The following is a 14,672-nucleotide window of genomic DNA, read 5'->3' on the forward strand; positions in this document are numbered from 1 at the left end:
CAATGCCTTAGATTTCAAATCCCAGCAAGGGAAAGGATTCAAAAGTAAAGGAAAGTGATTCGGGCTCCGTCTTTGCCAAAGTAAAACTACTCTGCCATCAGCGGAGTGATAAGATCACTCATGCTGTAGTTCCTGGCACTCTCGTGCAGCAGGGGACTGCCCTGAGCAAACCACACTCTGAAGTTCGGCTCAGATGCTTTGCAGGCTGCTCTTTCTATCTGTAAACTGAAAACACCTCTTTACTCTAAACCTTCTGGGGAGGGAAGCAAAGGGCAGTTCAAGAATTTGCGGTGAATTTTACCTGCCAGGAGAGGGATTTTAAAACTAAGTTTCCAGAATCAGTCTAACCTGAGCCCAGCCGGACAGTTGTGAGCAACAGCAGCAAAAGGGCTCAGCCCCTTACCTGGAGACAGCTGCACCCTGAAGATTCTGCTCTAAATGATGCTAGCCACAAACTGAGGCTCTGGGGTGTTGGGAGTCCCGCTGATGATTTTCAAGTCACGCTTGACAGAAGTCAGACCCTGTTCTAACACCATCTCCTCGGTCCTGGGCAGTTCATTCAGAGCTTAATTCTGTCCCCCAAGTCATGGTTATGTAAGTGTGGCTACATGGTTATGCTGTGTCACTTGCTGTCCCCCGCCCCCAACACAGAAGGGGCAGTGTAACCTGAGCTGCTGGGCTGTGGCCACCGAAAACACTGGGTAGCTTTCCAAAGGTCTTGCATCTCACAGAAGAAAGGAGCCTACTCGGTTTGCTTTTCTTCTTTCAGTCCTGTTCACTCATATTGGGAAGACAGAATCGAAAGGCACTGGCGCAGTTTCTTTAGCTCCTGAGTGAATACCAAAGGTCGGCATTTCAGTCTCGGGCAGGCTATCAAAGCCCAATCAACAAGTGCACAGGGCTGCTTGGGCCCAACTTAACCGGTTCACTTCCTGGCTGAAAAGAGCGTAAGGCCCACGGATGAGAAATGCAGGGTCATATCTCCCACATAGGATCCTTTACAAACCCACCCACCCTCTACTGCCATGCAAAGGCTTCTGGGAGATCACAAGATTGACTAAGAAGAGAAGGGACGGGAGAGGTGGCTGAAGGGTTAAAGGGTTAAGAGAGTGCATACCACTGCAGGACTTGAGTTCAATTTCCTGCACCCTTGTCAGGCAGCCAACTGCCTGTAACTCTAGCTCCAGGGGATCTGATGCCTCTAGCCTCTGCAAGCACCTGAGCTCATGTGTACATACCTGAGTCCCTGCCACACACACACACACACACACACACACACACACACAGAGACACACATGTACACACAAAGCTTTTTTTTTTTTAATTAAAGAAAAAGGGGGGAGCCAGGTGTGGTTGCACACACCTCTAATCACAGCACTCTAGAGACAGAGGCAGACACAGATCTCTGAGTTCAAGGCCAGCCTAGTCTATGTAGTAAGGTCCAGGACAGTCAGAGCTATGTAGAGAGAAAACTGAACAACAAAAAGAAAATACAAGGCAGCACAAGCCAACAGCAACTGTCTCCTCTGACAATTCTCCAGTCCACCCCTTTCTGAGCTTCTGGGGAGTGCTCTGTTGCTCAGTGACCAACCACATTCCTAGTCTTCTTTGCATTTCATGCAGTGACTAAGTTCTTCATGGCCAGGAAGATTTGGCTTGTCCTGCTTCCAAGTAAGTTTATAAGATTATTTGACTTACAACCAACTTTTTTCTAAAGATTTATTTATTATGTATACAGTGTTCTGCCTGCATGTGTCCCTGCAGGCCAAAAGAGGGCACCAGATCTCATTACAGATGGTTGTGAGCCACCTTATGGGTGTTGGGAATTGAACTCAGGACCTCTGGAAGAGCAGCCAGTGCTCTTAACCTCTGAGCCATCTCTCCAGCCCCCTACAACCAATTTTTAAAAAGTATTGAATTGACTCAACATCAAAACAAGAACCCATAAAATAATGCCAAACGATGCAATTTTCAAACTAGAGCATCAAGTAGAACTATTATCTTACCTGTGAGCCACTGATGAAGATGATTTCATCATTTTCCCAACTCTGGAGGCTCTTTTTAAAACTAGGCCAAGGAAACCATGAGCAAGCTATTCAATTACTACCTCTTGTGAGTGCTAGTTGAGCTGGCTGAAAGTCTTCAATCGGATAATTACATCTGTTGACACTGCTGTATTTTCCAGAATATCACTGTCCAACAGGAATATATTGCAGGACAAATAAGTAATTCTGGATTTTCTAGTAACCAAATTATTTAAATAAGAACAAAACATAGCCAGGCATGATGATCCACACCTTTAATCCCAAGGCTAGCTGGTCTACCTAGTGAGTTCCAGGACAGCCAAGGCGGCAAAAAAAGTTAAAAAGAAACAAGTAAAGATGGCTCAGCTGTTAAGAGCACTGACTGCTCTTCCAGATGTTATGAGTTCAGTTCCTAGTGCCCACATGGCAGCTAACAATTGTCTGTAACTACAAGATCTGACACCTTCACACATGAGTACAGGCAAAACACCAATGCACATAAAATAAAAATAAATAAGTTATTTTAAAAAAAGAGTTAAGGCTGACACCCTCACACATGCATACAGGCAGAACACCAATGCATATAAAATAAAAATAAATAAGTTATTAAAAAAAAAGAGTTAAGGTACATGGGCACCTTACCAGTGCCTATGCCACTGAAGAAAATGTCTCTCATGAGCCACCCCTTCCTCAGTCACTACTAATCCTCAGAGGTAGATAAGATAAAGAGCCCCTCCCAGATCCATGACATAAAGTTGACAAGAAGATTGAGAGTGTGACGCTAGCCTAGTGAAGTCCAAGCCAGACTAGGTTATATAATAACTGTCAAAAAAGTGAAAGAAAATAATAATACCAAGAAAGCCTGAAATATAATACAAAGTCTAAACTTCCTAAACATGCAGATGAGCCCAAAACTAACTACAAACAACCTGAAAAAAATCCTATGCAAAATGAAATTAAGAAAAACTTTTCATATAAACTAGAAAATGCAATATCTAAGTCTAGTTCAAAAGTGACAAATAAACCAGGCATAGTGACCCATGCCTGTAATCCCAGCACCTGAGAGGGTGAAGTAAGAGGCATAAGAACTGCTTTAAAAAGGGGCAATGTTGCCGGGCAGTGGTGGTGCACACCTTTAGTCCCAGCACTCAGGAGGCAGAGGCAGAGGCAGAGGCAGATGGATCTCTGTGAGTTTGAGGTCAGCCTGGTCTACAGAGCATGTTCCTGGACAGCCAGGGCTATACAAGGAAATCCTGTCTCCAAACACCAAAAACAAACAAACAAACATCATGACTAAAAGCAACATGGGGAAAAGAGGGTTTATTAACTTAGAGCTTACAGTCCATCATTAGGCGAAGCTCAAGGCAGGAAACTGGAGGGAGGAACTGAAGCAGAGGCCATAGAGGAACACTGCTTACTGGCTTGCTCCTCATGCCTTGCTCAGCTTGCTTTCTTACACAACCCATCACTCCCCTGCCCAGGGGTGGCACTGTCCAGAGTGGGACAATCAAGAAAATATCCTAATAGACTTGCCTTCAGGCAATGTGATGGAGGCATTTTCTCCATCAAGGTTCCTCTTCCCAGATGACCCTAACCTATATCCAGTTGACAAAAAAACCAATCAGGACACTGATGTAAGACTGCTAGACCTACTCTCCCTGATACTTCTCTATGTAAGTATTTAGGAATATTTCATATACAAACTCTATGTGCTTTTTTTTCTGGGGGATACAGGGTCTCACTAACCATGGCTAGAACTCATAAACATCCTCCTGCCTCTGCCTTCTGAGTCCTGGGATTAAAGGCATGCACCACCATATCGGTCCCACTAAACCCTTTTAAAAGGCCAGACTCAGTCTAGGGAGGTAGCTCAGTGGTAGACTGAGTATTTGCCTAGAATGTGCAAAGCCCTGGATTCCATCTCCAGCATTGAAAACAGAATAATAAATGAATGAAAGAGACAGACTCGGCAGCCTTAAAATGAACAAGTTGCAACAGCAAACTACTGCTCTCGAAGAGGCAGAGTAAAGAACAAAGACGACAGTAAACAGAGCAGCCACTATTCAAATGATCAATGTCAAGAAGCCCGTTTAGACACTCCAGGGCCAAGACAAGCCAGTGAGAATCAGAAAATTAATTGGCTCCTTAACTCAAAAGGTGTTACAAGGGAGTCTTACTTCCAGTGTCTTCCGATCAAGCCCTCACAGAGCAATTTACAAAATCAACCTGTCAGCATTAAGTGTTGGTTTGAAAGGATCATACAATAAGATGCTGACAGTGAACAGAAAGGTTTACGGCATCTTTTCGGAAAAGTCAGACGGAGACATAATCCTCTGAAAAATTAAGTCATACTTGAAAATTATATGGTTTTAAAACTTAGGGTGTATGACACAGAATAGAGTACAAGTCGTACTCGGAGTGGTTTTCAAAAGGGAGGGGAAAGAGAGACAGAGACAGAGAGAAAATGCAACCAACCCGAGCAGAGGACTAGGACATTAGACAATGCTGTTTTTAAGGGAACTCTAAGCTCTGATGCAACTGCCAGAGATTATGAATATCTGCTTGGCTCAATGGAATGAGGACTACTGTTCTTATGACTTCCATACACAAAAACAAACAGCCTCCCAACGTTCTTCCATCTGCACAAGAATGTGGAAAAATAAGAAACCCAGAAAGCTAAATAATTTGAGCTATTCTGTTCATCTGCACGACATTCTACAAAATTTCCCAGTGATTCTGTAATTCTGATATATGTCACTGCTCAGAAACAGATCTTAAAGGAGACTAAAATGGGGAGGGGGGAGAACAAGGGAATCCGTGGCTGATATGTAGAACCGAATTGTATTGTAAAATGAAATTTAAAAAAAAGGAGACTAAAATGACTAGCTGTGGTTATTATCTCCCAGAAGAATTTAAGGTCAGCAGCAGTCAATTATACTAATGTGTAAAAGGGAACAAGATGCTTAATATAGCAACATAAAACTTCAGACTCAGAAGAGACCTTAGCAATCTAGTTCAATGAACTCACTTTACCACTGAGGAAACTGATTCTAAAGTGTAGTCACTTGTTAGTTAATAGTCTATGACTTAAGCCCCAATCTCTAGATAGACTCCTGACCCTAGAGCATGCTGGCAAACAAGTTTCTGATCTGTTATATACAGCAGGGATATGAAAGGGGCATTTCAGGGGTATTCAAATTGTCTTCCTTCCCAGTCCTCACAGAGGAATAGAAGAAGGCACACTGCTGCTGCTCCTTCATGGGGCACACCAACTGTTCAGAACAAGAAAAGGACACAGACAACTGAGAAGACTCGAGAACTCCCTCATTATTTGGGATGTGGGCTCCCATCTTTAAACGGCTTTTTGTTTTTACTTGGCAAATGTGCAACTATACAGTTGCTGTGGGTCTTGAGAGCCAATGGAAAAAGGAACATTTCCACATTGGTAAGACTGCAGAATGCTGATTTCAAAAGAAGCCATCAGTCTATTAAATGCACTCCCAAGTTCACGGCTGTCTGGAGCAGTCAGCCTAGATGCCGTCAGTGGAAACTCAGATGCTTTCATTTGGATTTCAGGTGCCGGGTTCAGTGTTGGTCACAGTCACATGTAGCTAACCTGCGTGCGATGCAGACACACAGCAAGTTCTACCAGACCTTAGAAAGAAAACTCCACCTTTAATTAAACCTTGAGAAAGACAACCGGGGAGCACACAAAAGGGCCTGCAAGCTGGCAGGACACAAGTTCTGACAGGAGGAGCGCTCCTGCTTTTCCATTCGGAACATTTAAGTCCTTGTCAATCACAAGTTCCCCACTGACAACTGCTCATTAAAACATGCCCTTTCAGTCACGCAAGTCACTCCTACTCAAATTAACGTTGTAAACATGGCAGGAAGAAAGGTCTCATTTCTCAAGCCAGGAAAACCCATTGTCTCCCAGGACAATTGAAATGACAGAAAAATACTGCTGGTTGAAAGGCGAAGGGGGGGAAGAAGAGGGGCATTTGCTGAGTTTACACCCATTGCTCCAGTTAATCTACATGCCCACGATCAAGCAACTGTTATCCACAGTTTATAGAGGAAAGAACTGGGCTCCAAAGATTTGAATAAAGCCTTCCGCAAAATAACAGAGCTGGAGTTTGCAGTCAAGAAAGGGATGGAGCTGGGCATGGTAGCACACAGCTAGGAGTCCAGAGCACAGCAGATGATAGTTCAGAGATAAATAATCCTTGGCTGTACACTGAGGGTCTACCTGAAAGGGGCGGGGGCTGCTGAAAAGGGTGAAGAGGCAGCTAAAGCACTGAAGAGCATTATTGCTCTTCCAGAAGACCCAAGCTTGTTCCCAGCACTCATATCAGAGAGCTCACAAACCACCTGTAATTCAACGCGCGCGCGCACACACACACACACATGCAGACACGGCACACACACAGACACTCACAAACACACACTTGTAAATGAAAAAAATAGTAAGCCAAATGTGGTGGCACATATCTTTAATCCCAGCACTTGGGAAGCAGAGGCAGGTGGATCTCTGTGAGTTCAAGGCCAGCCTGGTCTATATAGGAAGTTCCAGCCAGCCAAAGCTATGCAGTGAGACCTTGCCTCAAAAAATAAAGGGGCCGGGCGGTGGTGGCGCACGCCTTTAATCCCAGCACTCGGGAGGCAGAGCCAGGCGGATCTCTGTGAGTTCGAGGCCAGCCTGGGCTACCAAGTGAGTTCCAGGAAAGGCGCAAAGCTACACAGAGAAACCCTGTCTCGAAAAACCAAAAAAAAATAAAAAATAAAAAATAAAATAATAAAGGGAAAGAGAGCTACAGCTGGGTATAATGGTGCCTGCCTATAATCCCAGCTCTCAAGAGGCTGAAGCAAGGGGATCACGGCAAGGCTGAGGCCAGCCAGGCCTACACAGTAAGTTCTAGGCTAACCAAGTGGACATAGGAAGACTCCCCGCCCCACCTCAAAAAAAAGGAAAAAGAATAAAGTCTTGTTTTTAACTTGTCTTATATGAGCAGGTAGGTGTCTCTGGACCAGGGTTTGAAGCTGTTTTCCTCTACTTGTTATCTGGGCTAGTGCCTCCCATAGCAGATACTTGACAAATGCCTGATTAAAAGATAAGTGACAGGCCAAATATCCCAACACTACAGTGGCAGAGGCAGCCTGGTTTACATTGCAAGTTCCAGGCCATCTAAGGCTATATAGTAAGATCCTGTCTCAAAGGAAACAACACAAGAATAGGGTTCAGGGATATCTCGGAAAGTTTTTGCTATGTAAGCATAAAGACCTGAGGTCAATCCCTAGAACCAATATTTAAAAAAAAAAAAAAAAGAGGGGTTGGGGATTTAGCTCAGTGGTAGAGCGCTTGCTTGCCTAGCAAACGCAAGGCCCTGGGTTCGGTCCTCAGCTCTGAAAAAATAAAGAAATAAATAAAAAGAAAAGACAGGCAATGTGGCCCAGTGACCCATAGTTGTAATCCCAGAGCTGAGAAACAGAAAAAACGTGGATCCCTCCCAGATCTCCTTGGCTAGTCATCCTAGCCTAACTGGTTAAGTTCAAGACTAGTCAGAGCTCCTATTTCAAAAAATAAAAAATAAAAGAAGGGGTGATATCTGAGGAACACCAAAATTGACCTCTGGCCTAAACTAACACTCTCTCTCTCTCTCTCTCTCTCTCTCTCTCTCTCTCTCTCTCTCTCTCTCTGTAGCTGTTTTAAGCAGGGGAGGGCCAGAGAGATGCTCAATGGTTAAGAACACTTGCTGTTCTTCAGAGGACTCAGATTTGATTCCCACACCCACTTGGCAACTCCCAACCATCTGTATCTCCAGTTACAGGGATCTGACACCCACTTCTGGCCTCTACAGTTGCCAAGCATGTACACTATACACATATATATACAAACAGACATAAAAAATAAAAACAAATCTTTTACTAAATAAAATACAAAACAATGACAAAAACTGACGGTTGAGGCTAGAGAGATGGTTCAGTAGTCAAGAGTGCATACTGTCTGTGCAGAAGAGCTGAGTTCATTTCCAAGAAGCCATGTTCAGTGGCTCACCACCACCTACAACTCTAGCCCGAGGAGATCCAATGCTGTCCTCTGGCCTCTGCAGGCACTGTTCTCACATACACAAATCCACACTTAGATACACACACACATATACACACACTTTTTTAAAAGTCTTGAAAAACAAAGTCTTCAAGGGCCTGGGCATGTAGCTCAGCAGTAGAGCACTTGCCTAGCATGCACAAGGTTCTCGATTCAATCTCCAGCAACACACACACACACACACACACACACACACACACACACACTATTTTCAGGCTTTAACTGGATCTGTAGATACGACCTAGTTAACAAGAACAGGATTCTTCAATTGACTGCCACAATCAACAAAGGCTATTCATATTTTTTTTAAAAAAAAGATTTCTAGAGCCAAGCGGTGGTGGTGCATGCCTTTGATCCCAGCACTTGGGAGGCAGAGGCAGATGAATCTCTGCGAGTTCAAGTCCAATCTGGTCTGGAGAGTGAGTTCCAGGACAGCCAGGGTTACACAGAGAAACCCTGTCTCAAAAAAAAAATTTCTAGGAAAATATCCCTACTAGTTCCTATTTTTTTCCTCAAAATGGGGGAAGGGGCCCTAAATATTTCAAGGTCCTACAGGAGGTGAAGAATGTGTAGGGCCAGAAAAAATGTCTCTGTGGCCAAGAGCACTATGCTGCCAAGCCTAGTCATTCTAGTTCCAACCTGGAAACCACATGGTGAAGGAAACCACCTGTCCTCTATGGTGGTCTGAATAACTGTCTCCCATAGGCTGAGGTATTTGGACACTTGGCCCTCAGTTGATGCTGTCTGAGGAGGTGGTACAGCATCACTAGGGGTGGCTTTGAGAGTACACAGCCTCACCCCACTTCCAGATTGCTCTCTCTGCTTCATGCCTGCAGGTGAAACTGTAATCTCTCAGCTCTCTGGTCCTGCCGCCATTATAGACTCTCCCTCTGGAACCATAAGCCCAAATAAAAACACTCTTCCATAAATTGACTTGGTCATGGTGTTTTACCACAGCCACAGTGAAGTAACTAACATATCCTCTGACCTCCATATTCATGCTGTGGCACACACACACACACACACACACACACACACACACACACACACACGTAAAATAAAATAAAATAAAAATAATCTGTACAGTTGGGAAGCAAAAAACTAATCAGAGTTGCCTTTCTGTTATACATCAAACCCAAATTCCAGATGATTTGCACATCCTGAACATCTGGATCCTTAGGCCCCTGGCTTCAAAAATAACATTGTTAATCAAGGACTTGCCACTTTCAAGTGTCAAAAATGGGCAGACTCTTCAACTGGGATTTAATCCAAGCTTACATATAAGTAAGCGAGGGAGACTATAAACACCCAACTATGTAATTCAAGTTGGAAGCATACAAGGCCATATGATTACATAAAATTTAGGGAAGCAAAATGTCTGCCTTAGCCTCATGAAGATTCCTGAGAGGAAACACAGGACGCGGATGAAAACTCAGGCTTCCCCAGGGACTAAGAGGCCAGATAGGTGTCCCAACAGGGATCCCGTAACAGGACTATTTCCTCTTTTCAAGGACTTTGCAAAAAATACTTTTAAGATGTTGCTAGACCACAATAAACAGACAATCAAAAAACAGACCCACCCACTGAGTTAGTGCTAATGGAATCTGTCCTTCTAGAAGTGCCAGATGGAGATTTAAAGGGGAAAAAAAGCTCTTTACAGATTGTGGCCAAGATTCCTTGGTACTTCATGCCAGGTCCAGGATATTAACCCAGATGTCCTAGCCAAATTCAAGGTTGGTTAAGTACAATCTGTCAGCCTATTTAAAAAAAAAATGGAGTGGGAGAAGCTCCTTCTGTACCCTGACTACAGTCTGAAGAGGTCACTCTTCCCTAAAATTCCTGTACAGTACCATCAGTCAATGCTGATTTAAAGCATATGGATTCTAGCCGGGCGGTGGTGGCGCACGCCTTTAATCCCAGCACTCGGGAGGCAGAGGCCAGCCTGGGCTACCAAGTGAGTTCCAGGAAAGGCGCAAAGCTACACAGAGAAACCATGTCTCGAAAAACCAAAAAAATAATAATAATAATAATAAAGCATATGGATTCTTGAGTTCTATCTATATGGGAAATATACCCTATGTTTATTAAAAATATATAAAATGTTGTAATAGTTTAAAGCCTCCTTAAACAGCTGTCTAAAAAACTCATATACAGAATATTACAAACACTGTTTTCCAATTAAGATTGAAAATACTTATATAAAAGTTTGTTAAACTGGGTTTAAACCAGCCAGGCAGTGGCAGCACACACCTTTAATCCCAGTACTTGGGAGGCAGAGGAAGGTGGATCTCTGAGTTCAATGCCAGCCTGGTCTTCAGAGTGAGTTCCAGGACAGCCAGGGCTACACCGAGAACCCCTGTCTTGGAAACTGTGTTTTCCCCCACCCCCACCCCGCCAAAAAAGAAAAAGAAACTGAAGCATGAAACTTTTTTGGGGGGGGCGGGGTGTGTGTGTGTGTGTGTGTGTGTGTGTGTGTGTGTGTGTTTCAAGAGAACCATGAAACTAAAAAGCAGGGCTGTGCTGCCAAAAGTAGAGCTGGGGAGAACATATGCACATCTCATGACATAGACCCCTTGGGTTAAACAAAGATCCTGGGTTGGTGTACAAAAATAGGCTGGCTCAACGATTAAAAGCACTGGCTATTCTTCCAGAGAACCGGGGTTTAATTCCCAGCATCCATATGCAGGGTTACAACCATCTGTAACTCCAATTCCAGGGGATCTAACTGCCTCTTCTGGTCTCCACAAGAACAGCATCAATGTGGTACACAGACATACATGCAGGCAAAAATACATACCCAGAAACTTTTTTTATTTTAATAGGAAAGTATAAAGGTATATATTCGGGGCTGGAGTGATGGCTCGGTGGTTAAGAGCACTGGCTGTTCTTCGAAAGGTCTCAGGTTCAATTCCCAGCAACCACATGGTGGCTCACAACTGTCTGTAACTCCAGTTCCAGGGGATCTGACACCCTCACACCAATGCACATAAAATAAAATTAAAAATAAATTATACAAGAAAAGTATATACTCAATAGAACAGTGGTGGTGGGAATATAGCATGTATGAAACGTGAGGTTTAATCCCCAGTGTGGGTGTGTGTGGAGGGGGTCAAGTCAAGTACCTGGCTAGCCAACTTTTGAGCAGCCACTGACTTGATGTCCTATTGCCAAGGTATTTTGCACATTTACTAAAATAACATAAACTAGAGTTCAGTTCTTGCTCTGTTTTCATTAGCTATGAGACTTTTAAGCCAGACAGTAAAATTCTTTGAACTTTTAATTCTCCATATTTTTAACTCAACCTTGATCACAGTTAATAAGACAGTAGAAAGTTGGGCATGGTAGTCAATACCTAACCCCAACTACTGCAGACACTGAGGGGGCAGGATGGTGAGATCTAGCTGATCAGAGGCAACATATAAGATCCCATTTTTTATTTATTTTTTTTTTTTAAAGCCAGGTATGAAGCCTGGTGGTGGTGGCACACCAACCAAGGCTACACAGAGAAACCCGGTCTCAAATAAAGAAACAAAACAAACAAAAAGGCTAGGTATGGAGCCAGGTGGTGGTGTAGGCCTTTAATCCCAGCACTTGAGGCAGAGGAGGCCAAAAAGGCCAGGTATGATGTAAGATGGCTCCCACCTGGAATCCCAGCACGCAGGAGGCTAAGCCAGGAGTTAAATAGGGTGGTGGGGGAGGGCAGTGTGTGCACAGCTCAGTGGTAGAGTGTTGGCCTGCTATATGTGAGAGGCCTGGGTTCAACCTCAGCTCTAGGACAGACGAGCGGATAAATGAATAGATGACACATTAAATCATTCCGGGTCTTTCAGTATTCTAACAAATATTTTCAGGGTAACAGCCTTCAAGGCTTCAAATTATCTGCTCTCCAAGCTTCCGATATCAAGTTGAACTTTCTGGTCCCTCTTCCATATGATCCCTGTTTCCTTTAAGAACTAACATTCTCTAACTTTCTTCATATGTCTACTGAAATCATATTCTCGGCTGGGTCTCTTGCAAGCCTATCTGAAACTCCTGTAATTTTATCCGCAACTCTTTGTATTCATTCCTCCTTCTCTAGTTTGTATTTTTTTTCCTTTGCCATGTATGGCATTCTAATATATAAAATACTTATATTTAATATGTGTATCATCTTCCTAGGGGAAGGGAAGTTTTGTTTTTCCGAAACAGGGTTTCTCTGTGTAGCCCTGGCTGTCCTGGAACTCACTCTGTAGACCAGGCTGGCCTTGAACTCAGAGAATCACTTGCCTCTGCCTCCCGAGTGCTGGGATTAAAAGACACCAGTGGCTGGCAGAGAAGTTCTAAGAGAATAAGGATAGGTCGTTTTATCCAGGGCTGTGTCACTAGCATCCAGAAGGGTATATGGCACAGTAAATGGCTGGATAAGTATCTGTGGTGTGAATACTGAATAGACCTCACTACACAGACAGACAGACTCACCGCAGCTCCATAAACAGCCTCTGGAGGAATCACAACACTTCCACAACACTGAAAGAAGGGCAGGCTTGCCACGACACTGACTCTTTTCTTTTTCATGTCAAAGAAAAACTCCTAGAGCCACGTATGGTGGCGCGCACCTTTGGTCCCAGCACTTGGGGGGCAGAGACAGGTGGATCTCTGAATTCGAAGCCAGCCTGGTCTACAGAGCAAGTTCCGGGACAGCCAGGGATACACAGAGGAACCCTGTCTTGGAAAACCAAAAGGAAAGAAAAAGAGAAAGATGGGGGGCAGGGGGGGACAAGACAAACTATTTGACCTCTCACCTCATTTGTACAAGAAAGTTGGCTATTCAGAATGTAGGAAGTTAAACAGGGTGAAAAGTCACCTAACACTTCATAGTTGGCTTTTGTTTTTTTAATTACGTCTAATTCATTTAGTGTGTGCATGTGAGGTCCAAGGACAACTTCCAGGAGTCAGTGGGTCCCATGAATCGGATTTAAGAGCGAGATTCTTTACCTTCTGAGTTATTTTGTTAATCCCAATTGGCTTTTTTGTTTGTTTTTACAGTTTTTGGAGACAAGCTATCACTGTGTATCCCTAGCTGGCCTAGAGCTAGCTGGGTCTAGCTACCAGGCTGCCATCAGACTCACAGAGATCCACCTGCCTCTGCCTCACAAGCTCAAGAATTAAAGGTGTGTGCACCAGTATGGAAATTTTGGGTCAAATGGCTTTTTTTTTTTTTAATGTCAACAAATATTAAGCCATCTCCTTGTATCTTTACCATGATCACTTCTGTTTTGTTTTTGTTTTTGTTTTTCTTTAGTTCTGACAACTACAAAGCCAGTCTTGAAATTTATGGATCACACAATTTCAATCAACTAAGTAAACATTTTGAGCACATAAAACGGCAGAATTCTGCAGAGGATTCCACAAAGTCGGGGGCAGGGGGAAGAAAGCCCCTTGCCTTTGATATGCAAATTCTAGAAGAAACAGAAATCTATTTGTAAATAATAATGAAGAACACCAGGAAGTCAACATAAAGACACTTAAAAGGTCCTACCTTTGTATGAGAGACAAGACGACCAAGTCATCCCTTACACACAACCCTCTGGATTTCAAACCCCATCGACAGAGCTTTAAAAAAAAAAAAAAGGAGCCAAGAGACAGTTAAGCAGTTAAGGGCACTTACTGCTGTTACAGGGGACCCAGGTTTACTTCCCAGCATTCACATGACAGCTCACACACACCCCTAACTCCAGGGGTGCACATAAAAACATGCAGGCGAACGCTCATACGAATAAAAAAAACAAATGAATCTTAGAAAAAGAGAGAGCTGGAGAGATGGCTCAGCAGTTAAGAGCAAGTGCTGTTCTTGCAGAGGACCTGAGCCGGGTTCTTAGCACCCATGTTGGGAGGCTACTTGTAGCTCCAGGTCTCATCCAGCTTCCCTTGGCACTTCGCTAACATACACATACTTCCCACCCCTTGTGTGTGTGTGTTTATGTGTATATATATATACATATATATATGTATATATTTTTTTCCCTTTTTTTTCGAGACAGGGTTTCTCAGTGTAGCGTGCGCCTATTTTTTTTTTTTTTTTTTTAATAAACAGGGCTAAAGAGATAGCTCAAAGGTTAAAAGTGCTTACTGCTCTTGCAAAAGGACCTGGGCTTAGTTCCTAGAACCCACATGGTAGCTCATGACCATCTGTAACTCCAGTTATAGGGGATCCAACATCCTCTCTGACCTCCTCCAGCTCCTGGCAGGCACACAATGCACAAACATACACTCAAGCAAACACTTGTACACATAAAATAAAAATAAATCATTACAATTAAATTTAAAAAAAAAATTTTTTTTTTGAGACAGAATTTCTCTGTGTAGTTTTGGTGCCTGTCCTGGATCTGCTTAAATTAAAACTTTAAAAAGCCACATTGGTGGTGGTGAATGCCTTTAATCCCAGCACTCGGGAGGCAGAGGCAGGCGGATCTTTGTGAGATCGAGGCCAGCCTGGTCTACAGAGCAAGATCCAGGAAAGGCGCAAAGCTACACAGAGAAACCCTGTCTCGGGGGGGGGGGGG

This window comes from Peromyscus eremicus, chromosome 23, assembly GCF_949786415.1.
Source record: "Peromyscus eremicus chromosome 23, PerEre_H2_v1, whole genome shotgun sequence".
NCBI lineage: Eukaryota > Metazoa > Chordata > Mammalia > Rodentia > Cricetidae > Peromyscus > Peromyscus eremicus.